We start from the raw sequence: 16,525 nt of genomic DNA on the forward strand, positions 1-16,525 counted from the left end.
TAATTACGCTATCATTTCCATAAACACATGACTCATTGTCTACGTGTAAGTTGATTTTCAACCCTAACTTTTTGGTTTAAGATCAAGCATAGGTTAGGTTATAATCTAATTCCAATTAATCATCCTATAACTTGCAAACAAGATTCATGCTAAAACAAGCAGCCTTTACTAATAACTATGCAGTTGGAAAATGATAATTGACTAGAGTTATGCCACGTAAGAATCATTTCATGTCTTGCAATTTCCTATGGATTATTAGCACTTTCCATAATGACTTATTTCAAAGAAGATATGTCCTAATATTGCGACATGCAATTGATACTTCCATGCCTAAACGGAGTGCACTATCTTAATTCTGTTTTGTAAATAAGGACATTAATCTAAGTTCAATTCATTGAAATGTACAAAAATACTTGCTAGAAATGCATATCAATCTTCTGCTCCTTTTATTTTGTTTGTTTTATTAAAAATACTAATGACCGAACTTTACTGTCTCATGAGCTAATTCTTCAGAGTTAACCTAAGTATTTAAGACGAAAAATGCATCCTATCTCCAAAAATTATCCTCGCACTATTGAATTATAACAATATAAAATAAAAATTAGGAAGGAAAACCTGGACTTGTGGTGAGATGTCCACGTGAATGCTAGGAGACGATCCTCCTGCAGTTGCGCCTTGGGCTTTCTTAGGAGCCATCGCGAATGGGGCCTTTCCGTCTTGGATGCCGCTTTGCGAACTCCCTTTTTGAAATTCCACCATCCTTTATGAGTTTTCTTTTCCTTCCTTTCGTAGAAGCTCTTTGAAGGGATACTTCTGTGGAGGAGGGGAGAAACCAGGGAAAGGGTTTAAAACCCGGGAAGGGGGTGTTTTAAAAATCTCCGCGAGTAAGGCCCATTAAAGCCATGGGAAAGACTTAATGGCTTTTTAAGGACCCACAGGAAAGGGGAAAATAAAAGGTGTAAAAAACCCTTACAAGGACTTTTGTATGGGGGAAAAAGGTGTCAAAGACCCTTAACAGTGGATTTTGTGTGGGGGCTTAAAGAGGGGTCTTTTCTTTTTGTGTGTGTGTGTGTGGGGGGGACAAAGGTATAAAAGGGGCTAAGAATGAATTTTTTTCATGGGGGGAAAAGGGGCCTAAGGACCATATGAAGGCCCTTCAATGGCAAATCAGTGGGGGAAAAGGGGTCTAAGGGGGCCCTTAGGATGGAATTTTTGAGAGGGTGGGAAAAAGGGCTTAAGGGTCATATGAGGGGGGGCTTCTTAGAAGCTTCCTAAGAAGCTTCTGAGCTTCTAAAAAGGACATAAAAGCTCCACGTGGCGACTGCGGCAGATCGACGTGTCGATGAACTGAATGGCAGCTAATGGCGTGTAGTGTTTCCCTGCGGCAGCAGGGCCTTGGCTTCTCCCTCTTCACGACCACCCTCTCTCTCTACTTCATGGCCGCCTAGCAGCAGAGTCTCCACTATCTCCCTCTATGCTCGGTGGCAACAGAGTGACGGCACCCCATGACCACTACAATCTCAAGCTTTTCCCCTCTTGCTCAACGGCGACATCTCAGCAATAACCTCTCAGCCTGCCCTTCGATCTCCTCCTATGGCATAGATTTAAATAGGGGAGGGGAGGAGAGGAGATCCTCCCTCCCCCACGCGTCAATGTGCATGGGTCTCCCCCCTTCAAGCTCCAGCAAGGAGCTTAGTGTCCTTACTAAACCCTTCTCCTCCAGCACGACAGTCGGCTGGAGGAGGAAGGGGAAAAAAAAATTGCCATTATCCTAATAATTATCCAAATTAAATATTATTATCCCCATGACCCCTTCCCAAGAGGGGATTCATGCGACATGCGGTTTCGTATCCCCGTTTTTTTTGCCAAAGGAGATAATGCTACATCGCATCTAAGTTCGTACCGTCTAGGATCCAATGCCGGCATTATCTTTTGCCGAGAATTCACATGCCCACCGACTTCTGTTCATGGAGGAGGAAAGAACGCAATACCACATTGCCCTTGAAAATCGCGCCTACAACTAGCTCAAGTTCCGAACCATTCATAACATAGAGGGTGTGATGGCCAAGGCCCGGAAGCGGCCAAGAGAGTCATCGAGCAGTGCAACCTCACCAAGTACCTTGAGAAATTTGTGCAAGAGCCTGACCACATGAAGTGTATGGAGTTTCTCAGGGTATATGGCCCTGACCAGGAGTGTGGCACCATGACAGTGGGAAGGGGAGAAAATGCTAAACAGGTGCAGGTTCACTTAAATCTAGCCTTGGTGGAGAAGGCGTTGGGATTGGAGCCGAAGATAGAGAAAAAGCATAAGAGGGATGTTTATGCCATGCTGAAAATGAAAAGGAAGGATGTGCTAACCAATGACGGCATCATCATCCAGGACATTCCTGATGCGGAAGCCAGACTACAAGCCAAGGTAGTCCACGTGCTCTTCTCCAGCCAGTGCTACAACTTCTTAATGCATCGAATCAGCATGCCTCTGCTCGAGAATATAGTAGCTCACACCTTGGATGAAGTCAACTGGAATGGATATGTACACGAAACCATTGACCATGCGGCTAAACCTCTTTTTTTTAGGAAATACACCAGCAAGTGGGGAGTCCCCAGCTTCCAAGGTCACAAAAAGAAAGAAGGTCTTGTCTAGGTCCTCATTCATATGCTATGGAAGCATTTTGATTGCGCTCTTGTAGAAGAAGGAGAAGGAGAAACTCCTGACAGGTCACCCCCTCACCAGGACCAAGAGAGGTCCAGTGAGACAGGACCAAGAATGACGAGGAAGGGTAGGAACAAGAAGAACAATCGGGCAAAAAGCAGGCCAAGAAACCCAAGAAGAAGATGACACAAAAGAAAAAGAAGTAGGATGAAGGCCGCAAGAAGGAGAAAGAGGATTTGGAGATGGCAAAAAGAGAATCCCTCAAGGAGGTCGAGGAGAGGGAGAAGAAGAAAAAACAGGAAGAAGAAAAGGCAAAGAAAGAAGTCAACAAGGTTAAAAAGGTGTCAAAACAGGAGGCTGAGGAGAGGAAAATGAAAGAAAAAGAAGAAAAAGAGAAATTGGAGGAAGAGTGCAGGAAAACTGAAGAAGAAAGACAAAGAAGAGCTGCTGAGGAAGAAGAGGAACTGAGAAGGAAGGAGGAGGAGGACTTGGCTGAAGCTACACGCCGGTCAATTGAGTAGCAAAGTAGGGCCAATGATCTGGGAGCCTTGAGCCCGCTAAGGGAAGAAGGGCCTGGTTCCAACACGCAGGTACCAGAAATCACACCGCCCGCTTTCCTTGAAGGCAAAGGCAAGGCCCTTATCCACCCTATCCCTACCCTCATGGTGCCTCCCACCGAACCAACCACCCTCACCCCTAGCATCCCCACCAGCACAGATGTTTCCAACTTCGTAGCATGGATGCAGTATTTTATTAATAAAGAAATGGCCCAGGGAAAGAGCACGGAGACCACGGCCACGGGGCAAAAGAGACTAGCCACAGATGCTGACAGGACCAGAAACGTCAAAAAGTGGAGGCTTCGACCATTCCAATCCACACAACAGTGACACCACCAGTCAATTACAACGAGTACATCATCGAGCTGCTCTCCCAACAACTAGAGAAGGCTAAGGAGGAAAAGAAGATAGCTATGGCTGAGTTGGTGGCGGAAAAGGAGTCAGTAGCTGCATTCTAGCTCGAAAAGACCCGCATAATAGCCATGTAGCAAAGAGAGATCTCTGATCTCAAATAGGAATTAAAGGCCAAGGAGGACATGGAGGAGAGCTATAAGCAGCGGGCTGGAGGATGAAATCAGGAATTGGTGCAAACGTAGAGAGAGTATAAGCTCCTCTTGATGCAACATGGGGAATTGGAGGCGAAAACTGTCAAGATCGAGCAAATAATGGAGGAATTGAATGCCAAAGAAGAAGAGAGAAAGCAGGAGATGGAGCAGCAGCAAAAGGAGATCGAGTCTATGACCAATCAGCTACACTTGGGAAAGAAAGAGCAATAGAACATGAGCAAGGAACTGAAAGACCAAGAGCAGAAGCTTGTAATCCTAGTATAGAAGCAGGGAGAGAGCATGGAAGAGATAAACAAGAGAGTAGAGGAATGGGCAGTGCAGAACGAAAAAAGGGTGAAGACACTAGCATGGCACCTCGCTCTGGTAGAGAAAGAAAAGATCCTTGCAGAGAGCAAAGCAAAAGCTGCCCAGACAGCCTGCCCAGCAAAAGGCCTTCATTAACACACTAATGGACACCACCCACCTAGAAGAAGGAGAGTCATTGGAGGTGGTACATAAAAAACTCAGTATTGCACACAAAGCTGTGCACGCAGGGTTGCAGATGCCACCCCAACCTGTAGAGGTTAGGCTGAGCCTAGAAGAGCAACGAAAGTACATGCTATTGGCTAGCCTAACCCCCCAGGAAATTTATGCAATGGGCTTTGAAGACAGAGCACAACAATGAAACCAGCAGGGGGAGGAGGCTGAGCTTGAATTTGATATGGGAAGATTCAAAGAAGAGGTGATCCCACAACCCCCCTCACTGCATTCCCAAGAGCAACAACAGGTTGATCCATCTACAGAGAGACAAGCCTCACTCAGGGAAACACAGAGAAAGTTATTCGAAGAAACTAGGAAGCAACTAAGGGCCAAGCCAATCGTGCATCCATCTCCACCCCTCCCACCATGCCCTGATGACATTCCCACTGGATTCCACGTAGAGCTAGTAGTTTGGGAGCAGTAGGAAAGAGAAAAATACCCATTCACCTTCAGCTTCCTCATGCCCAACTGCGTGCGGAGGGTCTTACCGCTCAAGGTGATGGAGGAGGTGATCGCGATTGGTAGCTGACTAGGACAGAAGTAGCTCGAGGAAAGGGAGAAGACCCCCACTCTTTGGAGAAATGAAGAAGTTGAGTTTTGGCAAAACAAAGTGTTTGAAGTACCACATACCATACAGGGATATAACTACCAACCCCTATGGAGGAGGCGAGTGTGCGACATCAGCATGCTTGCCTGGATGGCTTTTTGCAACACCCTACCCTACAAGAGGAACAACCCCACGTTCATGGCGTACCCTCATAGGGTAGGTGTGGATTTTGATGCCACCCTCCATGGGTGTTATGATTTTCCTATCATCTACAACTCTAATGTTGTCTCCTTCAAACATGCCCTCCTCTTCAACTCGGAAAGCTTGGATATCTCCATGACGCGTTTCCTTGTGGATTTCTCTTCATGCCCTGATCTAGCTTTCTTAACTATATGTAATTATCTTAGGTTACTTAAATTATTACTTAAGCAGGACGTGACTCCACAAGAACGTGGCTTGCCTCTCCTCTTCTTTGACTCCATCGATAGCTATGCCATGGCGTGTCTGATGATGAGAGCTAGCCTCCTCCCCTCTTTTTGCCTAGCTCTCTTGGAAGACATGAACGACAGTTAGTTCACTAGATGCAATCATCCTTTCCTCTCCACCACCTCCCTCCACGTCCACATGAATCTGAAAGGATACATGCAAAGCTATCAATTTTTTAGCAAATCCATCCGACCCCCTTCTCCGCCTAATTCAGACGATGAGAATTAGGCACTGGCTATCATTCTACTAGTGTAATACTTTTTTTTTCTTAAAAGAAGAAAGAAAGAAAAATAAAAGCATGAAAGGAAAAGCAAGAAGAACATACACACGGATTTGACAAAACAACTCACTTGAGCAGAAGCAGTTAGCACCACATAAAGCACGATCATTGCACCTAGGGGTCCTCAAGTTAGGCGTGCTCGGTGGCTTCGGTCAGCTAGCTCTGCTCTTAACCCCCTAGCCCTTTTTTCTCCCCCACTTTGTGCTTAGGACCCATCAAGGGCAGGACATACCTAGGGAGGTAACACTCGCCTATGGTTAGACCTGTCACCTTAAGCTACTTGCACCGCACCTCCCTTCGCACGAATGGGGTCCTCAGGTGGTGGGACATCACCCAAGCTAGCCTATGGTTAGACCCAACTCCCCATTCCACCAGCACAAGCACAATGCACTACACAATAAGGTAGACACCCCCTTAGGTAGAGCACCGCACCTTTTCCTTTCATGCATCACAAAGGCAACAAACCACCGACTTCGGAGGCCCCCATCATCCACTTGTTATCCATTTGGCTTCTCCAACAAACATCATTACCAAGCTTCCACAAGCACCCGAGTTTACATGTGGCCCTACCCTCACATGACTACTTTGCCAACTACCTATTAAACCCCAACAACAACCAAAAGTGCCATGGGACTGGTACCCGTCTCGGAGGGGGGTAATGTTAACCCCAAGTCAAGAAGGTGGAAAAATGAATGAAGAAGTGGAAAAAGGATGGAAAAAGAGCAAAGACACGCAGGCAGACTCTAAAGCTAAGCTACGGCAAAAAGTGTAATTTTAAATGAAAGGAGTCTCAAAAAACTCCAAAAACTTGTGTAAAAGACCGCCAGGCTCCCTCCTGTGCCAATTGTAAAATATTAGACAGGTGTAGACTAGAGGCATAAGGCTAGAAGAGGAAATAGAGAAAGGACCTTGCCACAACGGTCGGTCATGTAAAAAAGGGATGGGTGCCCATGGGATTTTAGGGCTTGTATATAAAGTTCAAAAAGTGAATAGAAGCTCATTCTTTGGTGTGTGGCTAACAAGAGTTCTCTTCTTCTTCTCTTCTTCTCTTCTCCTTGCTTGTGTGCGCTCTTGAGAGAGGGAGTGTGAGAGTGTGAGAGAGTGAGTGTGTGGGAGTGAGGGATCAAGAGGATGAAGCTCTTCACCATCTCCTCTTCTCTTCTTCTCTTCTCTTCTCTTCTCTTCTCTTCTCTTCTCTTCTTTTCTCTTCTCTTTTCTCGCATGCACAGCTATGGTGGATGGAGCTTGGAGATGGAGAAGGCTTGAGAATGCTTGAGCTAGCATCTAGGATCGTGGAGCTATCGGTGTGTGCGAGAGAGAAGGCAACTCATATCGGCATCAAGGTAAGTTCACTACACTCGTAGGATCGACGGCGCATCGGCTAGGTGAGAGATAGCCATTAGAGCTTACTTGAAATGCTTGAAACAATAAGCGGTCTGTGGGTCTTGGTGGTTGAGCATGAGCTCCCTCTACATAGGGATGGACAAAAGAAAAGTCTACACCAATGATGGGATCAGCCTAACCAATACTCCGAATCTCACCATTTGGTTGAGGGCTAAAATGATCCATACATTGTTTCCACGCCAGAGATACAATGCTCTCATGAGTAGAATTGGCATACCCTTACTGGAAAGCCTTGCATCCGATGCCTTAGATGAGGTGAATTGGAACACCTATGTCTGAAAAACAATGCAAGCCTTAGCAAAGGTACTAGATGTAGCACCAAGGGTGGCAGGAGGAGAGTCCTCAGCTACCACTATAGAGTTTGAAAGAAGAAAACCTACCTCCAAGACCTCAACTATAGGTTTTGGAAGAGTATTGAAAGATGAGTAGGATTGAAGCTTGCTTGGTAGAGCTATGGCAGGAGAGCAAGAGCAAGAAAGAGAGAGACACAAAATGGGAACTCCAGCAGTCACAATGTGTGATCGGGCCTTTCTTTATTCAAACTGTCACTAAAAGAATAAAGAATAAAGTGATAGTGACAGGCGCCCGCCACTTGCAGTGTGTAGTGGTGGGTACTGTTAATGTAGTAATACACAGAGGCAGCTAGGGGAGGCACCTTAACCCCCAACAAACTTTCACTTAAAGGCAAATCCACCCCAATGAGGAGTGAAAATGAAAAAAGAAAAGTCAGTACAATATACACATGTACAAAAGGATAAGGAAAAACGTCATCTCATCCAATGCCCATCAATCTCCTGAGGAAGGAAAAGTGCTCAGTAGTGAGGCTTTTCGTGAGCAGACCTGCAGGATTCTTGTCAATGGAGATCTTGACAAGGTTAATAAACCTATCCTCCACAACTCCACGTATGAAGTGATACCTCACCTCAATGTGTTCTGTCTTCACAAGGAAGACCGGATTCTTGGCTAGCTAAATAGCACTCATAGAATCCAAATGCAACATAGTATAGCATCAATCCCAAGGTCATGAACCAAATGGCCTAACCATATGGCCTCCTTGTAGGCCTCAATGGCTACAACATACTTAGCCTCAGTGGTGGAAATAGCCATACACTTCTGCACCCTCGACATCCAAGAGACAGCACCTCTAACATAGGTAAATACATAGCTAGAAGTGGACTTCCTACTATCTGCATGTCCTACATAATCGGAGTTTGTGCACCCCATAGCTCCTGTATCCTGGCTGTCATAGCAAATACACATATATATTGTGCCCTTCAGGTATCTCATGATACCCTTCACGACATTCCAATGTTTCCTGCCAGGTGTAGCCATATAGTGTGCCACAACACCAATTGCAACGGCAATATTTGGAGAGTGGCTATCATGGCATACATCAAACTCCCCACGGTTAATGCATAAGGGATCTTAGCATCTCAACCCACTACTCATATGTTTGCTATTTGCGAAAAATCGGCTTGTGAAACCTTCACATAAGAAGGTAATGGACAGCCAATAGGCTTCACGTCCTGCATGTGAAAATACTCAAGAACTTTATGAATGTACACCCTCTCTGAGAGGTAGAGTAGTTCATAATGCTTGTCATGCTTAATTATACCAAGAATGTGAGAGGCCTGTCCCAAATCCTTCATCTCAAAGTTCTTCTTCAACTGAGACTTAAGAGCATCTAGCTCATCATGAGCTTTCCCTGCAATCACCATATCATCCACATAAAGTACCAAAATAAGTAAAGAGCCACCACGGCCTTTCTTCATGTAAAGACACATATCCATAGCACTCTTGTTGTATCCCTGTGACTACATAAAGGCATCAAACTTATGATACCACTCCCTAGGTGTTTGCTTCAAGCCATAAAGACTTTTCTTCAACTTGCATACTAGGTGCTCTCTGCCAGGTTTTGCAAAGCCCTTAGGCTGCTCCATGTATATCTCATCATGCAAATCCCCATCCAAGAATGCAGTCTTGAGACATCCACCCGATACATGTCCAAGTCAAGCTATGTGACTAAGGCCAAAACCAAGCATAGGGTGGTCATGAAAGTCAACTCCATACTCCTGTTTAAAACCCTTAGCAACAAGTCTTGCCTTATAAGTCGGCTTGGGGTTTCCAGGGCACCCATTTATACAGCAAAGCCTTCTTTCCCTTAGGTAATGTAACCAAATCCCATTATATTCTTATGCAAGGAGTCCATCTCAAACCACATAGCCCTCTCCCAAGAGTGACTCTCACCCGTACGCATAGCCTTATCATAGGTGAGAGTCTCTCATGCATCTGTGACCAAGACATAATGCATCGAGAGCTCAAATCTATTAGAAAAACTTCTATCTCTAGTAGATTATCTCACTATAGGCTCTACTGCATGTCCAACACCCTAGCCATGTGTACCAACTACTGCTGCAAGCTATCCAACTAGTTGTGCAAGAGCTCATGGCTCCTCTTGAAATATGACCCTGCATATCACAACAACTCTCTCAGGCTACCTATGCATCTTGTCTTCATGGAATACTACATCATGGCTGCGGATGACTTTTCGTGCCTACGGATCCCAGAGGTGGTAACTCATCTCTCCTACATCTCCATAGCCAAGGAAAATGCATTTGACACTCTTAGGATCCAGCTTGCTATGTTTGTCCTTGGGCACATGGAAAAATGCCTCACATCCAAAGACACGTAGATGTGCATAAAAGGGAGGTTTGCCGGTCCATACCTCCTCTGCAACCTGGAAATCCAAACCACTGCAAGGTGACCTATTTATGATATGCACAGTTGTACTGACTACCTCAGCCCAAAAGCTCTATGATAGGCTTGCATGGCTATGCATACTGTGTACATGCTCCCGAATGGTTCTATTCATGTGCTCAGCCAAACCATTCTGGGGTGGGGTGTAGGGGGTAGTCAACTTATGCTTAATACCTCTCTCGTCACATAACTGCTCAAAGGCACGTGACATGTATTCTCCCCCATTGTCAGTCCTAAGGCATTTATGCCTATGCCCAGTCTGGTTCTCAACCAATGCAAGCCATCTCTGAAACACAGCCAAGACACGTGACATATATTCTCCCCCATTGTTAGTCCTAAGGCATTTCTGCCTATGCCCAGTCTGGTTCTCAACCAATGCAAGCCATCTCTGAAACACAGCCGAGACATCTTACTTAAGCTTAATGGGATAAGCCCAGACTTTATGCAAAAAAACATCAATAAACGTCACAAAATATTTTACACTACCTATAGACTGACAAGGCATAGACCCACAAACATCCGAATGTACCAATGCCAAGGGCTCACTCATGTGTGTCCTACCCAACCTCTTATGTGTATTCCTAGTCTGTTTGCCATAAAGACAATTCTCACATGAATCAAAACATGCATAGTCAAGGAGCAGTAAGCATTGCAAACCAAAAAGAATTTTCATTCCCTTCAAGGATATATGGCCCAAATAGGCATGCCAAAGAGATACATGTGGGATGGAACCCACTGACAAAACATGATCAACAAAGGATCCATCAACTACAAGAGGATAGAGGCTACCAACCTTGGCATCTCTAGTAAGCACAAGTTTGCCATACGTGATTTTTCGAGTAGAATCCCCAAATGCAACATGAAACCCAACATCATCAAGCTGCCCTCTTGCAGCATAAGAGTGCTTGTAAGTGCAGGTACATGATGTACATCCTGTAACAGAAAAGTACTGTGAGTAGAGAACTATAGTCGTACATCCCTAATGCCAACAATAGCAAGTGACCTGTCATCACCCAAACGGGTGGAACCAAAGATAGTGTAGTAGGAGTGGAACCACTCATGGCATGGTGTAATATGAAATGATGCAAGGGAATCCAAAAGCTAGCATTGCACATACATAGAGTGAACCTCGGTCAACTGTGTAGCATCACAAGAATTAGCTGCAAGTATGCACTCTCCATCGGAGTCCTAAGTCTGCGTGACATTTATCTCCTTGATTTTCACATTGGATTTCACATGCACAATGCTGCAATCAGAGGACTTTTCCTATGCTTTGTCTTTTTCCTTCTCTTTGCACTTCTCATTATGCAATTCATGATATTGTGGCCGTATAAGACCCTTCTTGCCGCAATGATGAGATATCACATTAGCATTTCTCCCACGAGACTTGATGTGTAACTTACCATGTGACTTAGACCTAGACTTCTGCGAATCTCTGCCACAGCCATTCCCACGGTCATTCTTTCCATTACCATCTCTGCCTCTATTAGTCAAAGCATGCGACACACGAGAGGCATCCAAGTTCTTACAGTTGATCTCTTCCTACTACAGAAGAGCACTCTCTACATTAGGCAAGTTCAAAGTAGTAGCAAAAGCACATAAGGCAATGTGGAATACATCCCATGACTCACTCAGAGGCCCAAGCAAAAACAATGGTGTAACCTCATCAGTAAAAGTAATGCCCTACAAAGTCAAGTTCTTGAGAATAGCATGGAATTGGCTCAAATAAGTAGACATCGTCACATTCTTCTTTGCGTAGGTCCATAAGCTACTTCAATCAATATATCTAACTTACTAGACTTTTCTTGTCATAGAGATTCTTGATCTTATCCCAAAGCTATTAAGCACTCTGTGCTTCCTCAACCACATTGTAATGCACCTGTTCAATGAGAGACAAGATGAGGGTGGACTTGCATAACTCATCCAGCTCCATCCATTCGTCATCAATCATAGTTTCAGGTTACTCTCCACTCAACCTTAGTGGCTTTATCTGTTGTTAACCCCAAGTTGAGATGGCGGAAAAAGGAAGGAAAAAGCAGAAAAAAAACATGGAAAAAGAGCAAAGACACGCAGACGACCTCCAAAGCTAAGCTGGGGCAAAAAGCGCAATTTTAAATGAAAGGCGCCTCAAAAAACTTCAAAAACTCTTGTAAAAGAGCGCCAGGCTCCCTCCTGTACCAATTGTAAAATATTAGATGGGTGTAGGCTAGAGGAATAAGGCTAAGAGAGGGAAATGGAAAAAGGACCTTGCCACAATGGCCGATCGCGTAAAAAAGGGATGGGCGCCCATGGGGTTTTTAGGGTTTGTATATATAAAGTTCAAAAAGTGAATGGAAGCTCATTCTTTGGTGTGTGGCTAACAAGAGCTATCTTCTTCTTATCTTCTCCTCATCTTCTTGCTTGTGTGTGCTCTTGAGAGAGGGAGTGTGAGAGTGTGAGGGAGTGAGTGTGTGAGAGTGAGGGATCAAGAGGGTGAAGCTCTTCACCATCTCCTCTTCTCTTCTCTTTTCTTGTGCGTGCGGCTATGGAGGATAGAGCTTGGAGATGGAGGAGGCTTGAGAATGCTTGAGCTCGCATCTAGGATCGTAGAGCTACCGGGGTGTGCGAGAGAGGAGGCAACTCGTATCGGCATCAAGGTAAGCTCACTACACTCGTAGGATCAACGACGCGTCGGCTAGGTGAGAGATAGCCATTAGAGCTCGTTTGAAACACTTGAAGCAATAAGTAGTCCGTGGGTCTTGGCAGTTGCCCACTACATTTTGGCTCCATTGCCGGGACCAATTGATTCAAGCTTGAGCACTTGCATGCCTCATATTGAGCATCGAAGTAAGGGATTCATCCCTGAAACGGAGCTTGAGATAGGTAGGAAGTATGGGTGTTTTTTATCTTCAAAACAAGTAAGTATTTTGGGATATTTTGTTTGTTTGATGATTGGGAAACATGGAGAAATTATTTTAGTTTTTTGCTTTCGATTCTTGTTGCATTTAGCATAGGTTAGGACTAGGAAATTGCACCGGAGAAGGGTAGGGTTTACTGTTGCAAAACAAGGCAAAACATGGCAAAAATCGTACAAAAATTTGTAAAAAGCTCGCTTGTGATACCTAAGATCGGCAAATGAGTGATTAGGGGCATCAACACCATACCCGGAAAGGGGTATAAGAGCCAAGAGGCCAAGGGAGAGCTCATTTGTGACCATTTCAGTGAGAGAGAGAGAGAGAGAGAGCCATCGCACGATTCGATCCAATCGCATCATCGACGGGCCTACCGCTCTATTCAGGTATATGAATCCCTTCCCCTATCCCCCTAGATAGGATCTAGAGGTTTATGCTTGCTATGATTGATTAAATCGCAAGAATCGAGCAAAATTGACCTCTCGTCGTCGCGTGGCGTTTGGCCCGTCCGAGTGGTCACTTCCAGGCCGAGTTCCAAAATCGGCCCTCAGCCCTCTTTCGTTCGGCCCACTCGGCCCGAAACCCTAATCAGCCCTTAGCCCAAGCCCTTGGCCCAAACCTACTCGGCCCGTCCGAGTCGACCATTCGGACCATTGACTAATTCAGTCCTCGGCCTCCGAGCCATAGGATTCAGCCCTCAGCCACGTGTCATATTCAGCCCTTGGCCCATGTGCCTTGACCGTCCAAGTGACCTCGTCCAAATCGACCATTCGGCCCATCCGAGCCAACCTATTCAAGTGAATTTGTCCGAGTCTCCGCCTCGGCCCGTCCGAGTCTACCCTGTCCAAGTCATGAATTCGGCCCTCGGCCCATGTACCTCGGCCCATCTGAGTGACCCACTCGGACCTTGCAATTCAGACCAGCTGGGCCGAGTGTAAATTTTTATCAACTTCTCAGAAATTTGACCTGACTCGGCTAGAGCTCAGCAGCGCAAACTGCCGAAAGTCCTTCTGACGATCAGAACTTGATTCCGGCACACGGAATAGATGAAATCGTAGGGAGTAGCCGCTTAGCAACTTGAAGTAGGCAGCAGCGAGACCCAGAGTCCTGGATGCAAAACCTGATGGCCAAAAACAAACGAGGCAACATATTAGAAAAACCCTGAACTCTGTCAAGGCGGCCAGAAAATTGACCAACAAGCCTATCATGCCCAAAACAAAGCGAGAGGGCATAAGATGCTTCGAGATTATTTGCTGGACTCACCTTGAATTTTCGCACTTGAATGCACTTAAGAAAATTGAAAGCCTAATTGAGCACAAGTGCACGAGAAGCGACATGCACATTGAGTGACCATAAATTGAGGATTGTATGCATTAACTGAAAGAACTCACTCAGATAAACCACTCAAGGAACACACCAGTAGGAGAGGACCCAAGACATAGACAAACCATCAACGCGCGAAGTAGGACCAAGCAGGTGGCATCAACGACGTGGATTTGACAAATCTACTTAACCTGATTGACAGCTTGGTGAAGCACAACAACACGACTATGGGGCAGAAGGAGGCTTAGACCATAGGTCTAATGAGAAACTCAACTTGAACGTCTTCTTGGAGGCTATTCAGCAAAACTGGTCAACGGCTACGATGCACATGCCTGGTACGAGCGCCACGACAGGACAGCAGACGCTATCATCGTAGGCCTAGAGGAAGAGAGAAAACTAGCCCACAAGGCTTTGCAAAGCATAGTAGAATACAATAGGGACCAGCAGGCTAGGAGCCAAAGGCAAAGCACGGAGTTGCGTGAGGTACAGCAAGTGCTGAACTTAGCAGGTAGAAATCGAACAGATCACGAGAGAGCCCTAGAAGGAGACTTGACGTTGAGCGAGCTTCTCATGAAGCGACTACTAGATAACATGACAGCATAGCAAAGTGTCACGGCACTAGCAACATCGTTGCTCGCAGGATTAGGAGCAAACCAAGGCTCAAAGAGCCAGTCTAAAATCCCTATTGTTGCCAAGCAACTCGACAAATACCAACCCCACAACGATCCATATAGCTTTGTAGAGCAGTTCAAGCAAGTCTGCGAAGCCAACGGCCTCAACGACCTGACTCAAAGCTCTCAAGCGTTCGGGCTCTGCTTAGGTGACAAGGGAAGGACTTGGTATACAAGCCTAGATGCCGCAGAATGAGCCAACTTCAGTGGCCTCAAGGATCTCTTCATTAAGAGATTTGCCAAGCTTGGATACTCCAATAATCTGCAAGTAGGCTTGATGAACGTCAAGCAGAAAGAAAAGGAGGACATTCGCGACTACGTAACCCATGTGAGAAGTCTCTTCAAGAGAATCCCTATGGGCGAGCAACCAACTGAAAGAGCAGTTTCGACTGTATTCATCAGCGGAATTCGAGACGAGGAGTTATATAAGGCTTTGGCAGGAAATTCGATCTTGCAGCGAGACGCGCTAGCTAGAGTGTTTGAGGAAGCCATCAGAGTCAATGATCAGCTGAAAGACCGGAGCTCCGGGAGCTCGAACCTAGAAGAGACCAACTCGCGAAGCTCAGAGAGAGCGTCAGCCTCTAGTGAGCGATCAATCCCATCATCCCAAGATAAGGGGAAGGCCACCGAGACGACTAATGTAAAGATGGAGTTAGAAAAGTTGCAAGACATGTTGAGATGACCAACGTGCCCACACGTCCAATGCATGTACTATGGCGGAAACCACTTGCCAACCGAGTGTCAAGACCCTAGGTCAAGACCTTGTGCTAACTGTGGTAGGTTCGGTCATGACATCGCGCATTGTAGATTACCAAGAAGACTTCCATACTCGCAACCCTACGGCCAACCTTACCTAGAGAACAGGCCGCAGCCATTCTTCAGAAGGGGAGCCCCATTGGCCCTTCCTGTGCCTAACAGCATTAAGCCAGTTGTTCCTAGGATGGACATAAACCTTACTGGCATACCCAGACCACTTGGTCCTTACGTGACCCATCCACCGAGCGATGTTCCAGTCCACTACATGGAAGAACCAAATGAGGAAGAAACTTACATATGCCCTTACGTCTCGCATGACGATGAGGGCAACACTGTCCTCATGGATTATCGCCCTGTGCAGGTGATGGTGTTAGGAAGAGGATGAGGTAGAGGCCTAGGAGGGCAGATGCAGGATCCAATCACTTGTTGGACTTGTGATCACCTAGGTCATGTCTCATCACGCTGCCCTAAAAGGGAGGAGTAAAACAGAGACAAGGCTGACCAAAGGTGTGCTAAGTGCGGAATTACTCATCTCTTCGTCGATTGCCCAAAGCAAAAGTCGTCTTCTAGCTCAGCCAACATACCATCTGTCCCATTAGGGTTGTTTGGTGTCAAGAACCTCAATGGGGAGGCTACACCTATCCCATTACGGGTCATGACCTGTGCCCAGACAAAGCAGGCTGGCATATCACTGCCAGGACCTAGCAACCTTAATACAGCTTTGATAGGGAAGAAAAGCTGTGGGTGGAAGAAGAAGAGGTTGGAAGCTAAAATCGCACTAAAAACGGAGAGTGCTACAACTCTGCTTGTTGGAAAGAAGGTCTCTGATGCAGAGGCAGAGACTTCAGTCCCTAAGACGGCCGAAAAGGGAAGTGCTAAGGTAGGGGAATACCCACATCCGAAGCGACAGTTAGAGGCCATAGAAAAAGTGAAGGAATGGGTAAAGGAGGCTCAAGAGCATCTAAAAGACGTTGAGCCCATCATAGAGGACGAGATCGATGATCTCTCCAGCATAAGCACGCCAATCTCACCTCCTCAACCAAAGTTAGGAGAAGCAACTGCACCACGAGCAGTGCTGCTAAGGCCAAGCCTTGATGCTACAGGGCTGCAGATCA

Source organism: Lygodium microphyllum, chromosome 21 (genome assembly GCF_053477565.2).
Source record: "Lygodium microphyllum isolate KBCC chromosome 21, Lygodium_microphyllum_v1.1.10, whole genome shotgun sequence".
Taxonomy (NCBI): domain Eukaryota; kingdom Viridiplantae; phylum Streptophyta; class Polypodiopsida; order Schizaeales; family Lygodiaceae; genus Lygodium; species Lygodium microphyllum.